Here is a 16,392-nt window from a genome sequence, read left to right as displayed (position 1 = left end):
CCTCCGTCTACGGGTGGGGGGACGGGTGCTGACTGTTGTTTGTGCTTACGCACCAAACGGCAGTTCAGAGTACCCACTCTTTTTGGATACACTCGAGGGAGTACTGGAGAGTGCTCCCCCGGGTGATTCCCTTGTCCTACTGGGTGACTTCAACGCTCATGTTGGCAACGACAGTGAAACCTGGAGAGGTGTGATTGGGAAGAATGGCCGCCCGGATCAACCCGAGTGGTGTTTTGTTATTGGACTTTTGTGCTCGTCACAGATTGTCCATAACGAACACCATGTTCAAGCATAAGGGTGTCCATATGTGCACTTGGCACCAGGACACCCTAGGCCGCAGTTCCATGATCGACTTTGTAGTTGTGTCATCGGATTTGCGGCCTCATGTTTCTGACACTCTGGTGAAGAGAGGGGCGGAGCTTTCTACCGATCACCACCTGGTGGTGAGTTGGCTGCGATGGTGGGGGAGGATGCCGGACAGACCTGGCAGGCCCAAACGCATTGTGAGGGTCTGCTGGGAACGTCTGGCACAGTCTCCTGTCAGAGAGAGTTTCAATTCCCACCTCCGGAAGAACTTTGAACATGTCACGAGGGAGGTGCTGGACATTGAGTCCGAGTGGACCATGTTCCGCACCTCTATTGTCGAGGCGGCTGATTGGAGCTGTGGCCGCAAGGTAGTTGGTGCCTGTCGTGGCGGTAATTCTAGAACCCGTTGGTGGACACCGGCGGTGAGGGATGCCGTCAAGCTGAAGAAGGAGTCCTATCGGGTTCTTTTGGCTCATGGGACTCCTGAGGCAGCGGACAGGTACCGACAGGCCAAGCGGTGTGCGGCTTCAGCGGTCGCGGAGGCAAAAACTCGGACATGGGGGGAGTTCGGCGAGGCCATGGAAAACGACTTCCGGACGGCTTCGAAGCGATTTTGGACCACCATCCGCCGCCTCAGGAAGGGGAAGCAGTGCACTGTCAACACCGTGTATGGTGCGGATGGTGTTCTGCTGACCTCGAATGCGGATGTTGTGGATCGGTGGAGGGAATACTTCGAAGACTTCCTCAATCCCACCGACACGTCTTCCTATGAGGAAGCAGTGCCTGGGGAATCTGTGGTGGGCTCTCCTATTTCTGGGGCTGAGGTTGCTGAGGTAGTTAAAAAGCTCCTCGGTGGCAAGGCCCCGGGGGTGGATGAGATCCGCCCGGAGTTCCTTAAGGCTCTGGATGCTGTGGGGCTGTCTTGGTTGACAAGACTCTGCAGCATCGCGTGGACATCGGGGGCGGTACCTCTGGATTGGCAGACCGGGGTGGTGGTTCCTCTCTTTAAGAAGGGGAACCGGAGGATGTGTTCCAACTATCGTGGGATCACACTCCTCAGCCTTCCCGGTAAGGTCTATTCGGGTGTACTGGAGAGGAGGCTACGCCGGATAGTCGAACCTCGGATTCAGGAGGAACAGTGTGGTTTTCGTTCTGGTCGTGGAACTGTGGACCAGCTCTATACTCTCGGCAGGGTCCTTGAGGGTGCATGGGAGTTTGCCCAACTAGTCTACATGTGCTTTGTGGACTTGGAGAAGGCATTCGACCGTGTCCCTCGGGAGGTCCTGTGGGGAGTGCTCAGAGAGTATGGGGTCTCAGGCTGTCTGATTGTGGCTGTCCGCTCCCTGTACGATCAGTGTCAGAACTTGGTCCGCATTTCCGGCAGTAAGTCGGACACGTTTCCAGTGAGGGTTGGACTCCGCCAAGGCTGCCCTTTGTCACTGATTCTGTTCATAACTTTTATGGACAGAATTTCTAGGCGCAGTCAAGGCGTTGAGGGGATCCGGTTTGGTGGCTGCAGGATTAGGTCTCTGCTTTTTGCAGATGATGTGGTCCTGATGGCTTCATCTGGCCAGGATCTTCAGCTCTCACTGGATCGGTTCGCAGCCGAGTGTGAAGCGACTGGGATGAGAATCAGCACCTCCAAGTCCGAGTCCATGGTTCTCGCCCGGAAAAGGGTGGAGTGCCATCTCCGGGTTGGGGAGGAGACACTGCCCCAAGTGGAGGAGTTCAAGTACCTAGGAGTCTTGTTCACGAGTGAGGGAAAAGTGGATCGTGAGATCGACAGGCGAATCGGTGCGGCGTCTTCAGTAATGCGGACGCTGTATAGGTCCGTTGTGGTGAAGAAGGAGCTGAGCCGGAAGGCAAAACTCTCAATTTACCGGTCGATCTACGTTCCCATCCTCACCTATGGTCATGAGCTTTGGGTCATGACCGAAAGGACAAGATCACGGGTACAGGCGGCCGAAATGAGTTTCCTCCGCCGGGTGGCGGGGCTCTCCCTTAGAGATAGGGTGAGAAGCTCTGCCATCCGGGGGGAGCTCAAAGTAAAGCCGCTGCTCCTCCACATCGAGAGGAGCCAGATGAGGTGGTTCGGGCATCTGGTCAGGATGCCACCCGAACGCCTCCCTCGGGAGGTGTTTAGGGCACGTCCAACCGGTAGGAGGCCACGGGGAAGACCCAGGACACGTTGGGAAGACTATGTCTCCCGGCTGGCCTGGGAACGCCTCGGGATCCCCGGGAGGAGCTGGACGAAGTGGCTGGGGAGAGGAAAATCTGGGCTTCCCTGCTTAGGCTGCTGCCCCCGCGACCCGACCTCGGATAAGCGGAAGAAGATGGATGGATGGATGGATGGGTTTGTATGTTCTCTTTATCCAACATTATGTATTATTCTAGTTGATCTTTTTTGTAACACAGTTAGTGAATGAAGCGCACATTTGTAGTTGTTTCCCCATATTTCTACACAATAACTCAGATATGGTAACGCTAACGAGCAGTAAAAAATATGAAGGGGTTTTTGGTCTAGAACGTGTTTTGCTTTATTCGTTATTGATGTGTTTCTTGCTACTTTGTTGTATATTTTTTACATGAGATTTCCAATTCATTTTATGATCTATTATTACACCCAAAAATGTGTTTTCTTTTACCCTTTCAATATTTACTCTGTCTATTTGTATTTGTGTTTGACTTTCTCTTCTACTGTTACCAAATAGCATTATTTTAGTCTTACTGAGATTCAAAGATAGTCTGTTTTTGTTAAACCATATTTTTACTTTGTTCATTTATTGTTATTTGTATTAGGTTCTTTGTCTTCTCTCCTGAACAAAATGCTGTTGTGTCATCTGCAAATAATACTAACTTTAAGTCCTTTGTAACTTTACAAATGTCATTTATATAGAGATTGAACAATTTTGGTCCGAGTATTGATCCCTGAGGTACACCACAAGATATTTTTAGCTCTGTGGTAGTGTGTTCGCCTATCTTCACTTATTGCTTCCTGTTGGTTAAGTAACAGAAGAATAGTTGTGTGAATGTGTGTGTGAATGGGTGAATGTGGAAATACTGTCAAAGCGCTTTGAGTACCTTGAAGGTAGAAAAGCGCTATACAAGTATAACCCATTTAAGAATAGTCAGAGAATAAAATATGCGGAACTCGAGAATATTTGGAAATACTGTCAAAGCGCTTTGAGTACCTTGAAGGTAGAAAAGCGCTATACAAGTATAACCCATTTATCATTTATTATGATTTAGGTTGTTTACATGGACGCGTCTTCTCAAGACGCAAAGTTAAATCATGAAAATAATCCTTACCCGAGCAAAAACGATGCATATTTGTCCAAGAGAGTCTTGATACAAATTTCCTTGACCCAGCCACACATAAAGAAGTTGTAGACCTCCATGCTTTTCCAAGTTTTCATCTGTTTTGTCGTGTAGAATGACGTTAGAGCACTTGCTGGTTCGACAACTCCAAACTCCACCGACGGATAACACTTGATATCACCCGACAAATCTTTTTTTGAAATGTATAGAGATCTATTTAATTGATAGTTTGATTTTTTTTGCTCGTATCTGCTTTTTGCAGGACGATCTAGACCCCTTGCGTACTCACGCTGCTTGCTGCACAAGCTCAATCTTCGCTTAGTTGGCTACCACTGTTTTTCCTTTCCGGAAAGAAGTCACATGAAAACATTTATTCAGTATTTTTTTTACTTTAGAAAGTTATATGGTTGAAACCAATAATGATGCCAAAAAACATAAAAAAAGATGGGAAGTCCTCAATTGCTTATTTTGAAAATGTTATTTTGTTTATATATTATATGCAATCTGTTGTTGTGTTCCCTAATTTTGTGTTGCTGAGCCCAACCTGGACATGATCTGGACTGTACCTGGTTTTAAGAACCCTTTAAACAATCTAATTTCATTGACAACCTGGTTTGGTGAAAATAATGTCCTTTTTAAAAAAAAAAGATAAATGATTAATAAAAAAACATTTTCATGAACAAAAAATAAAATAAAATAAAAACAGTTACATAGAAACTAGTAATTAAATGAAAATTAGTAAAATTAACTGTTAAAGGTTAGTACTATTAGTGGACCAGCAGCACACACAATCATGTGTGCTTCACGGACTGTATCCCTTGCAAACTGTATTGATATATATTGTAGGAACCAGAATATTAATAACAGAAGGAAACAACCCTTTTGTGTGAATGAGTGAGAATGAGTGTAAATGGGGGAGGAGGATTTTTGGGTTTAGTGCACTAATTGTAAGTGTATTTTGTGTTATATGTGTTGATTTATTAATTTAAAACAATGTTTTTTTAAGTCACGTGATGAAATAGCGATTTTAGCACTCATTATGTTTTGTTTCTGGCGTAATTTTACAAGTAAATTTGTGAGCAATGGTTACTTTCGGTTTCGGTTATGTTGACCACAGCTTGCTGTATGTCAACGTTACTCTGCCAGTCTGAGGGCTGTTGAGATAAAGGGGTTCCACTGTCCGGCTCCAGGGATCTCCAGGGCTCCTTTCAAACTTAATTACCGACTTTAACACCCTAAAACAGCAGCTCTCATAAAACCGATGCGCTATGCTAGCCAGTAGCCATCATACTTCATGTTGCGAGTGAGGTTGCATTCACAAACACCTGAAGTTATGAACATTAACACAAAGAAGGCGTTTTTTGCACGTTGTTTATGTGCTGTGTTGCTGCAATAATTATGAGTTGTTTCATTTCTTATTTTTGAATGTATTTTTTAGGGAGGTTCCGACCAGGGATTTATGCTGCCGATACCAATACCGATCATCCATGAGTGAGATTGTCCGATACCAATCACGTGTATTAACTGTAAATGTTTTAATTTATTTATTGTGAGTGCTATTATCAGTTTAACAACATCAACACAAACTACATCCTTATTCTCTTTTGTTACACACAATTGTTTGAGCAAAACATACTCAATAGTACACAATAACTAAACTAAAACACAAACTACTGTCTATTACTCCTTGAAATCCCATTGGGTTTTGCCCTCAAAGTCCTCCTGATGCCCAGGGAATTATTCTCAGAATTTGTAAACATTAACAAAACAATAAAAATGATTTTGAGAAAAATTAAAAAAACGATTTAATCACTCTACTATCAATCACATACGGATATTAGCCTTGATGTAGACACCACCAATTTATGGATCGATATGCCCTCCAACGTGTCGTGTACTGACTGTGACAATGCTGACACAGTAAAAGTTATTAGCCTCTCTCGAGCTTCTTTTTAATTTACTTGTTCATTTCATGTAAATAACTGCTTACTTTCTGCTTTAACACTTAGCATTTATGTCTTGGTGTTGTTTCAAGATAGCTTAGCGATTAGCTCAGCTATTAGCATGTCTGCTCCTGCTTGCTCTCGGTGTGTAACTTGCCTGATCCTAATACTTCATAATAATACTTAAAATATTAAGAAATGTTATTTACTTGGTGCAATGGAGGTGATTTTTATTAGTTTAGGAGAGTTGCTTTACACTGCATATGGAGACACATAATTAGCTGCTAGCCGCTTGTCACCTGGGTAACTAATTATAAATACAGTGTCATTCAGAAGAGGGTTTGTGATCGGCATTGAAAGTCATTTGTATTACTTAAATATCATTTAATTTATATAATGAATAGGGATGATGTTCGAAACCGGTTCTCCCGGTTGTTCGATAAAAAAGAACCGATTCCATGGACTCGAATCCCTTTTTGAGAACCGGTTCCCGTTATCAAGGCCACTAGAGTAAAGAAAAAGAGTTTGTTCTTTATTCGAATCCCTGGGAACGAATCCCGTCCCACAGGAAATGCCCTGTGGCACGTCCCAGAAAATGACGTAGCTCAGTCATTAGGCGGCAGATACAGAAGCAGCAACAAGGTTTATTATATATATACTTTTTTGTATTCTATTTTAGTTACTTTGAATTTACAACCCCCTGGCGCTGTTTTGTACTGTTCTGTACTGTTTTTGTTTCTCCTCTGTTTGTAATTTAAATTTATAAATAATGGTTTAAGAAAAAGAAAGAAGAAGCAGCCGGAAAAAACGCCTCAAGGCATTGCTTCATTTTGAAAAAAAAATACGATGAGGAAACGGCTATATGCAATTATTGCCAGGCTTCGCTCTCATGTAAGGGGGGAAGCACAACAAGCATGATGAAACATGTTCAGGCCGTACATAACCTAAACGTTCGAGAAAGGTGTCGTGGAGAAGCAGCGACAGAGATGACGAAGGACGCCCCTCTTCCTCTGCTTTAAGCTGCAGCGCCAATTCCAGTGATAGTGCTGGTGAGTAACTAACGTTAACTGTTGCCGGTTAATTTCCATATCTGCTCACTCGTAGCCTTTAGGCTAAAATAAGGTTACCTCTTATGTCAACCAGGACTGCAGTAATTTTAGCTAGACTAACGTTACCTAAGCGTAGTCAGTGGCTAACGGTAACGTTAACGTTAGCCTTTTTGTATGTGTCTGATAACATTAACGTTATCTTGTAGCCTACACCACTACAGAGTTTGCAGTTCTGTCTAATAAACTAGTGCTTTCTTTCTTGCTTTAGTTTATTTCGTGCATGAACACACTTACAGCATAACACATCACAGTTTCATATCATTTCACTTTACATCATGTCTGAAAAGGAGTAGGAAGAAGTAAAGCTTATTTAATCCTACCCCTTTCCCACTTCAGAGCGTTTACAAATATATACATAATTTACTGACCTTTTTATAATAAAATAACATCTGTGAATTAGTGTATACAACAGTTTTGTAATATGTAATTAATTAATTCAGTCATTATTAATATACTGAGATGAAGAATATTTTATTTTCAATAAGGTTGAATGTATTTCTCATAATTGTTCTTTGTACATTGTAAGCACTATTAATTTGAACAACCTCTTAATGTGGATCATATCAGTACAATGTTTAACTTAATTACTTAATCCATTCCATCATTTAATTCCATATACTAATGCTAAAGACTTAATAACAGACACCCTAGTCTTCACATTCAGCTAATTTCCCCCCTAATTCTATGCTGTGTCTGTCCCTCATTTTCCCTCCAGGACAAGGACGTGCAGTCATTCCTGGAGGAGGCCACACTGATGGACCCCAGAAGGATGTTCCAATAGCAGTAGAAGTGCACTTTTTGGAGAGCTGTATTATTTTCAGTTTTGTGCCCAAGGGACTGATTTTATTTAACTCTATATTATTATTCATACACCTATAGTGATCACAGAGACAGGTTGTTTTTGTCTTACTGTATATATTTGTTTTTCTGAAAAATCCCACTTAATATACTTTGGGTAACAACAGTCAATATTTATATTTTTTATTTTATTTTTTTAGGGGGGTAACAACAGTCAATATTTATTTATTTATTTATTTTTCTTATAAAATAAAAGTGAGCTTTTGTTAAACCAAATATTGTGTGTTTTTTTCCATACACAACAACCTATCTGGATTCGATAAGAGAATCGATAAGGAATCGGTTCGATAAGAGGATTCGATAATGGGCTCGAACTCGATAATTTCATATCAAACATCATCCCTAATAATGATGTTAATTTATTTAATTTAATAATTTAAATTACTAGTCTGTTCAATTCGAATATCACAAAATTCCATTGTTTTTTGGGTTTTTTTAAACAAAAAGTTGCATTTTTAAAGGCCTACTGAAACCCACTACTACCGACCACGCAGTCTGATAGTTTATACATCAATGATGAAATCTTAACATCGCAACACATGCCAATACGGCCGGGTTAACTTATAAAGTGCAATTTTAAATTTCCCGCTAAACTTCCGGTTGAAAAACTCCTTTGGATATGACGTATGCGCGTGACGTCACGACGGCAACGGAAGTATTCGTACCCTATGTGTCACCATACAAACTGCTCTGTTTTCATCGAACAATTCCACAGTATTCTGGGCATCTGTGTTGGTGAATCTTTTGCAATTTGTTTAATGGACAATGGAGACTGCAAATAAGAAAGTTGTAGGTGCGATCGGTGTATTAGCAGCGGACTACAGCAACACAATCAGGAGGTTGTGTTGTGTTTGAGCTGGATAGCAGACGCACTACCGTGAGTACAGCTTTGGCTTCCAAACATTTGATCGCTTGCCCGTACGTGCGTGTCACTATGTGCATGTCACGTACGTAAATTTGGGGAAATATATGTTTCTTGCCGACTCTGATGGCGGCCGGGGTGTCGTCGAAAGCTACAACGCCTGCCGCTGCCGCCGCTCCGTAGTTAGCTTCAATTGTTAAGCTTCGCCAAGCTGGAAATTATTAACCGTGTATTTACATGTTCATGGTTTAATAGTATTGTTGATCTTCTGTCTAACCTTCCAGTCAGGGTTTTTTTAAATTTTGTTTCTATCTGCATTTGAGACTGATGCTATCACGTTAGCTACGTAGCTAAGTTAGTTAGCTTCAATTGTTAAGCTTCGCCAAGCTGGAAATTATTAACCGTGTATTTACATGTTCATGGTTTAATAGTATTGTTGATCTTCTGTCTATCCTTCCAGTCAGGGATTTTAAAAATTTAGTTTCTATCTGCATTTGAGACCGATGCTATCACGTTAGCTCCGTAGCTAAAGTGCTTCACCGATGTATTGTCGTGGAGATAAAAGTCACTGTGAATGTCCATTTCGCGTTCTCGACTCTCATTTTCAAGAGGATATAGTATCCGAGGTGGTTTAAAATACAAATCCGTGATCCACAATAGAAAAAGGAGAGTGTGTGGAATCCAATGAGACCTTGTACCTAAGTTAAGGTCAGAGCGAAAAAAGATACACCCTGCACTGCCTCTAGTCCTTCACTCTCACGTTCCTCATCCACGAATCCTTCATCCTCGCTCAAATTAATGGGGTAATCGTCGCTTTCTCGGTCCGAATCTCTCTCGCTCCATTGTAAACAACGGGGGATTGTGAAGAATCCTACCTCCTGTGACGTCACGCTACTTCCGGTATAGGCAATGCTTTTTTTTTATCAGCGACCAAAAGTTGCGAACTTTATCGTCGTTGTTCTATACTAAATCTTTTCAGCAAAAATATGGCAATATCGCGAAATGATGAAGTATGACACATAGAATGGATCTGCTATCACCGTTTAAATAAAAAAAAATCATTTCAGTAGGCCTTTAAAGTACAGATTTGGTAGTAGTATCAGTTAAAATGTAAACAATACCCATCCCTACTGCAGTGATGAACTGTGGTTGTCACACTTAGCAGAGTGATGTTTGCAGCATGTTGTGACACCTAATGACATCATTATAGTGCATAGGACGAAGTTAAGACAGTTGAGGGTAACATGCTGCTTCCTCCTCATTCTACTCCACCACCTCCTCCAGCTGGCCTGCAGATGGAGGACCTGTCGGCCAAGGAGTAGAGAAAGGAAACAAAGAAGAAGCAGGCTGATAGTAAATGATATTGAGTGATATGCACACTGCCGCTGATGATTTGAATTTAGATAGCAGTGAGTGTGCGTGTGTGTGTGTAGGTGTGACACATGGTGTTGGTGCATTTTGTTTACATGCCTCGCAAAGTGCGGGAAGCCAGACTGTGCGGGGGAAGTTGATGAGGATGTCGGAGGATGGGCATGAAGGGTTGCTCAGATGTGTGTGTGCGTGTGTGTGTGTGTGTGTTAAGTCACACTGATCCTTGCCTTTGCTTTTGTTTACCTTAATTTTTTTAGAGAGCCTTCAGAGAGGAAGCCGGACGGGTGTGTTGAGATCAACAGGCACTCGTCCTCCACGATATATATCAACACAGTTTCCTCAGAGAGGTTTTCTCTCTCTGTGTGGGTGCGTGTGTGAATGTGTATGTTTGTGTGCAAACGTGTAAAAGTTGTATGCACAAGGACTGGCGACAAGACAAGAAGTCAAGTCACTGTTAAACTGCTCTTTTAGGAGGGATTGGTTTCAAAATATACACCTCAAGAAGTTTCTTAAAGCTCCCCTATTATGCAAAATGTGACTTTTTGATGATGTTCTAACAGTAATTTGGATCCCTAGAGCCTGTTTACAAGCACCAAATTGGGGAAAAATCAATTATCTCTTGTATTTTAACTCTCATAGACGAGGCACCCAAACGCTTGCATTTTTCCCAGGTTTTTATGACGTCATGAAGGAAAACCCACCTTCCTCATGGAGCCCCTGTGACCCGCTCCAAAGTCTTCGCTACACATCTTAAAGCCTGTAGCTCAGCCAACTTTCTGTCAACTACAGACAAGGGAGCTGTGAGTTTGATTATTTTGTTGTTCTTCAGCAAATGAGGTTGCTGTGAAATAATGAGTATAACGTTAGCATTGTAGTTATGCTGCTGTTGCTTACATTTGTGTTGTCCTCCTTAATGTTACATTATGTATGGGGATGTTCCGATCAGTATTTTATGCAGCCGGTTACGATACTGATTTTCCATCAGTGAAACTGGCCGATACGGATCATATGTATTAACTGTACATTTTTCTAAATAATTATGGTGAGTGTTGTTAACAGTGTAACAATATCAGCACAATATTCAACAAGTGCCTTATTGTCTTTTATTACATACAATTGTTTGACCACCATTAGGGATTTGAATTGATAAGATTTTTCCGGTTCCGATGACACTTTCAAATCTGCTTAACGATGCGGTTCTTTATTGGTTCTCCCATTGATTATTTGGAAAAAGAAAACAAAAAGGTGGATTAGAATTATTTTTGTTTGGTTAGTGCATGTGCCTCACAATACAAAGGTCCTGGGGGTCTCTCTGTGTGGAGTTTGCATGTTCAACCCATGATTGCGTGGGTTCCCTCCAGGTACCCCGGCTTCCTCCCACCTCCAAAGACATGCACCTGGGGATACGTTGATTGGCAACACTAAATTGGCCCTAGTGTGAATGTGTGTGTGAATGTTGTCTGTCTATCTGTGTTGGCCCTGTGATGAGGTGGCGACTTGTCCAGGGTGTACCCCACCTTCTGCCCGAATGCAGCTGAGATAGGCACCAGCACCCATTGCAACCCCAATAGGGACAAGCGGTAGAAAATGGATGGTACAAATGGATAGTTTACAGGTAACATGACCTTACGAAGCCTACAATGAAGTTTTAAGAGGCACATACAAAGCATAGAAAAAAATGCCTTTTAAAAAAAGCTAATATAATAAACATTCTTCTGTAGAATTTAACAAAATAAATGATGTGCAAATTACACAAGAATATAACATTTAGTAACATGTGATATAAACTTATTACATGTAACGTGAGATATTTCAAGCCTTTATTGGTTATAATTGTATGGCTTATAGTTTATAAAAACCCTGAAATTAAAATCTCAGAAAATGTGGGTTTCGAAAACTGTAAACCATGATCATCAAAATTATAATAATAGTTTCACGTTTTAAGTTGAATTGCTGATATGAATGGACTTTTACACCATATTCTATTTTTTTTTTAGTTTAACTTGTACAATGGAATTGACTGAGTGAAAATCTGGTGTAAAGGAAAACATGCAAATGTTCTCTGACTACAATTGAACCAATACCCCCCAAAAAAGGAGCATCTTTGTGGCAAACGGGTGCAAGCTTTTGTCCTCAAACTTAGTCGCTGCTCAGTGACATTCGTCTAGCGGTAGACGTGAACTGGACCTAGTACTGCCTGCCTTGGAGCCAGTCAGATTCGGTCTCTCTCATGCTCATCTAAATGAGAAGGCATTTATTTTAATTTAACAAATCAAACTCAAATCAATCCATCCATCCATTTTCTACCGCTTGTCCCTTTTGGGTTCGCAGGGGTGCTGGAGCCTATATTAGCTGCTTTCGGGCGGAAGGCGGGGTACACCCTGGACAAGTCGCCACCTCATCGCAGGGCCAACACAGATAGACAGACAACATTCACACACACTAGGGCCATTTTAGTGTTGCCAATCAAATCAAATCAAACTTTATTTATAAAGCCTTTTTCATACATAATAGAAATGCAACGCAAAGTGCTGTACACATTTCGAAACAATACCTCAATAACACAGATCCCCCACTATCCCACACACACCCACGCACACAGACACACAAATACCAAACACAAACAGACACACGCCCACACATACACACTTATGCAACTATATGAACAAATTAATAAATGTTTGACTACAGAGGATATGTGAGTAAACACTATCACAGGAGCCATCTGCACCAGGAGGTCATCAGACCTTGGCCACCAGGACACTGACACAAAGCGCCCCGACAAGTACGGCCGATAACCCCTGATGCAAATGGCTCCCTCTAATGAATGCTGGAAAGTAAAAATTATAAAACTTGTAAAATGGTAAGAACCACGAGTAAAGATAAAGGATAAAATACAAGTAAGACATATGAAGATTAAAAAAAATAAATGAATAAATACACTGTAAATCATACTTGCCAACCTTGAGACCTCCAATATCGGGAGGTGGGGGGGGGGGGGGGGGGGGGGGGGGGGGCTTGGTCGGGGGTGGGGGGCGTGGTTGGGGTGAGGGGCGTGGTTAGGGGCGTGGTTAAGAGGAGAGTATATTTACAGCTAGAATTCACCAACTCAAGTATTTCATATATATATATATATATATATATATATATATATATATATATATATATATATATATATATATATATATATATATATATATATATATATATATATATATATATATATATATATATATATATGTGACGGTCCACAACTGTATGTGGCAAAATGCAGCTCCACACTGCTGTCGCTTCAACATATCACTGGCACCAGGTGGATTATGAATTTCTTTTATTACAGTGTCCTGCAAAACAGTGCAAATTGTGAGACTGTGAGTCCACTTGGGTCACGGGATTATCATTTGGAAGGCGTCACAGTTCTGAGCACTTCCCGCAGGTAAAGTACATACCACTTCTCGCTGTTGCAACACTTCATTCATAATTTAATCAAGCATAATGAACGTCTGTTTCTACACCGTTACATATATATATATATATATATATATATATATATATATATATATATATATATATTGATTTTATTATATAAATAAAAGAAATACTTAATTTTAGTGTTCATTTATTTACACATATACACACACACACACACACACACACACACACACACACACACACACACACACACACACACACACACACAACACTCATCTACTCATTGTTGTACTTGAAAGTACAATGCTTTGTTAAGGGTTGAATTGTCCATCCTCTTTCTATTCTCTGTCACTATTTTTATAACCATGCTGAACACCCTCTCTGATGATGCATTGCTGTGTGGCACGCACAAAAGTGCTTTCATCAAATGCACGAGAGTGTGGAATCTTCCATCTCTCCCTAGCATGGCCCAAAACCGGTCAATCCTTGCTTCCTGGGGAAGATCTTCCCTGGCAAGCAATTGGTACTCCAGTACTTGTACCCGGAAGCTGGTCAGGTCCAATCGCAGCTGCGGCAGACTTTTTTTTTTTGGGGCGTGGCCTCCAGCTCCGGCTGAATACCGGGAGTTTGTCGGGAGAAAATCTCTGTCGGGAGGTTGTCGGGAGAGGCGCTGAATATCGGGATTCTCCCGCTAAAAACGGGAGGGTTGGCAAGTATGCTGTAAATATATAAGAAATAAATAGAACTAAATAAAATCGTGTACAACAAAAAGGATAAAATGTAAAGTACAAATGACTTCAACCAAATTAATAAATATAAGGTAAAAGCTAAATCAAAAAGGTGGGTCTTAAGCCTGCTCTTAAAAACATGAACGTTCTCCACAGCCCTGAGGTCCTCTGGAAAGCTGTTCCATAGCCGGGGGCCATAATGGTGGAAAAATGCCATCCCGGGACTTTGTGTCCTGATTTTTGGAATAATTAGGAGATGAGTGCCGGAGGATCTCAGGGCCCGTGAAGGTTTGTAGGGTAAAAGCAAATCTGAAAGATAAGAAGGCCCAATACCATGAAAACATTTATAAACCATAAGAAGAACCTTCAAATTGAGCCTGAAACACACGGGGAGCCAAAGCAGAGATTTTAAAACTGGTGTAATGTGAGCCTGCTTTCTGGTCTTTGTCAGGATAAGTGCCGCTGAATTTTAGAATAGTTCTAAAGGTGCAATAACCTTTTTAGGAAGACCAGAAAGCAGGGCGGTACAATAATATATACGATTTGTAATAAAAGCATGCATTGGCGTCCCTGTGTTGCCCTGAGAGAGAATTGGGTGAACTCTGGCTGTATTCTTAAGATGATAAAAACCTATTTTTGTTATATTTTTACATGTGGTATAAAAATAAGGTCAGAGTCAAAAAAAATGCCCAGATTTTTCACTTGTAGTGATGGAGTTAAAGACAATGATTGTAGTTTTGATATGCGTTTCTCTCTCAGGGTCTCAAGACCAATGACTAAAACTTCAGTCTTGTCCTGGTTAAGCTGTAAAACGTTATCTGTCATCGAGGACTTAACATCTGAAATGCAATTAAAAAGTGTATCAATCGGTCTTGTGTCATCAGGAGGCATGGAAATATACATCTGTGTGTCGTCAGCATAAATGTGGAAATTAAATCTATGTCTCCTGATGATACTGCCAAGTGAAATCATGTAAATATTAAAAATAATAGGATCTAAAATTGATCCTTGAGGCACACCACATATGATTTCATTGGTATTTCAGGAGCATATATGTCAATAATTTTCTGTCTGAGATAAGAAGTGAACCATTTGTGAACAGTACCAGAGAGGTCCACCATTAGGTCTTTAGTATATTTAAAACAATGAGGTGATATACTGTATCAAAGGCAGCACTAAGATCCAGTAGAACCAAGGCTGACAGTTTTTGAGAGTCAGCACTCAACCTGAGATCGTTCACGATCTTTAAAAGCGCCTATAATAGCACTAACATTATTGGCGGTATTTGTACCTGTTGTATTTACTCCAGGTGACTGCTGCTGGGATGACATTGGAACGGTTCAAAAACACGACATTCATTTTTAGTTATTGCAAGCTATGTGTTCAGATGTTTCAGCATATGGCGTGTATGTCCACTTTTTGATGAAATATTAAGAATTATTACAAGTAGTGTTGTTGCAATATTTTCTTCTAAAAAGACTTTGGAGCCTTTCTGCCGTCGTGGGTGCCTTGTTGCTGTCTGACGTCAGTATGCACGTTGCGTAATGACGTCATTCCCGCCTGCAGGAATCATTAAGAAAATTGTTTGAAAAAATGGCAAGCGATTCCAAGGAGTTGATACACTAGGAAGGTTATCAAATTCCCATCTCTACTAACAATAAAGTGAACAGTACACAATACTTTAATAAAAGTGAAAACCACTATATACCACTCCATTTAAATTATTTGGCTGCACCTGGCTTGCTCTTACTGTGTGAAACATGTATAGCCTTGTCTTTCACTGATTGATTGATTGAAACTTTTTTAGTAGATTGTACAGTACAGTACATATTCCGTACAATTGACCACTAAATGGTAACACCCGAATAAGTTTTTCAACTTGTTTAAGTCCACTTAAATCGATTCATGGTACAGATATATACTATCATCATAAAACAGTCATCACACAAGTTAATCATCAGAGTATATACATTAAATTATTTACATTATTTACAATCCTGGGTGTGGGATGTGGAGGGGGGAGGGGGGTTAGGTTTGGTTGATATCAGCACTTCAGTCATCAACAATTGCATCATCAGAGAAATAGACATTGAAACAGTGTAGGTCTGATTTGGTAGGATATGTACAGCAAGTAGTGGACATAGAGAGAGAGATCAGAAATCATAAGAACAAGTATCTACATTTGATTATTTACAATCCTGGAGGAGGGATGTGGAAGGGGGAGGGTGTTAGTTTAGGGTTGAAGTTGCCTGGAGGTGTTCTTTTAGGGCGGTTTTGAAGGAGGATAGATATGCCCTTTCTTTTACACATGTTGGGAGTGCATTCCATATTGATGTGGCGTAGAAGGAGAATGAGTTAAGACCTTTGTTAGATCAGAATCTGGGTTTAACGTGGTTAGTGGAGCTCCCCCTGGTGTTGTGGTTATGGCGGTCATTTACATTATGGAAGTAGTTTGACATGTACTT

General features: G+C 41.1%; 1 protein-coding gene across 7 annotated transcripts in view; it reads left to right on the top strand.

Annotated features, from left to right (window-relative positions):
- sulf1 (sulfatase 1) overlaps nt 1-16,392 on the top strand; it is a 177,444-nt gene that overhangs the window by 15,743 nt on the left and 145,309 nt on the right. The window contains exon 1 of one of the 7 annotated variants that reach the window (XM_062021272.1): nt 13,130-13,203. The exons of the other annotated variants lie outside the window; for them this stretch is intronic. The gene's annotated coding sequence lies outside the window, so the exon portion shown is untranslated. Of the gene's footprint in view, nt 1-13,129; nt 13,204-16,392 lie in introns of those variants that run through there. 7 annotated transcript variants of the gene reach the window in all.

The sequence above is a fragment of the Entelurus aequoreus genome, linkage group LG15, assembly GCF_033978785.1.
Source record: "Entelurus aequoreus isolate RoL-2023_Sb linkage group LG15, RoL_Eaeq_v1.1, whole genome shotgun sequence".
NCBI classification, from domain to species: domain Eukaryota; kingdom Metazoa; phylum Chordata; class Actinopteri; order Syngnathiformes; family Syngnathidae; genus Entelurus; species Entelurus aequoreus.
This window is presented reverse-complemented; position numbering and strand designations above follow the sequence as displayed.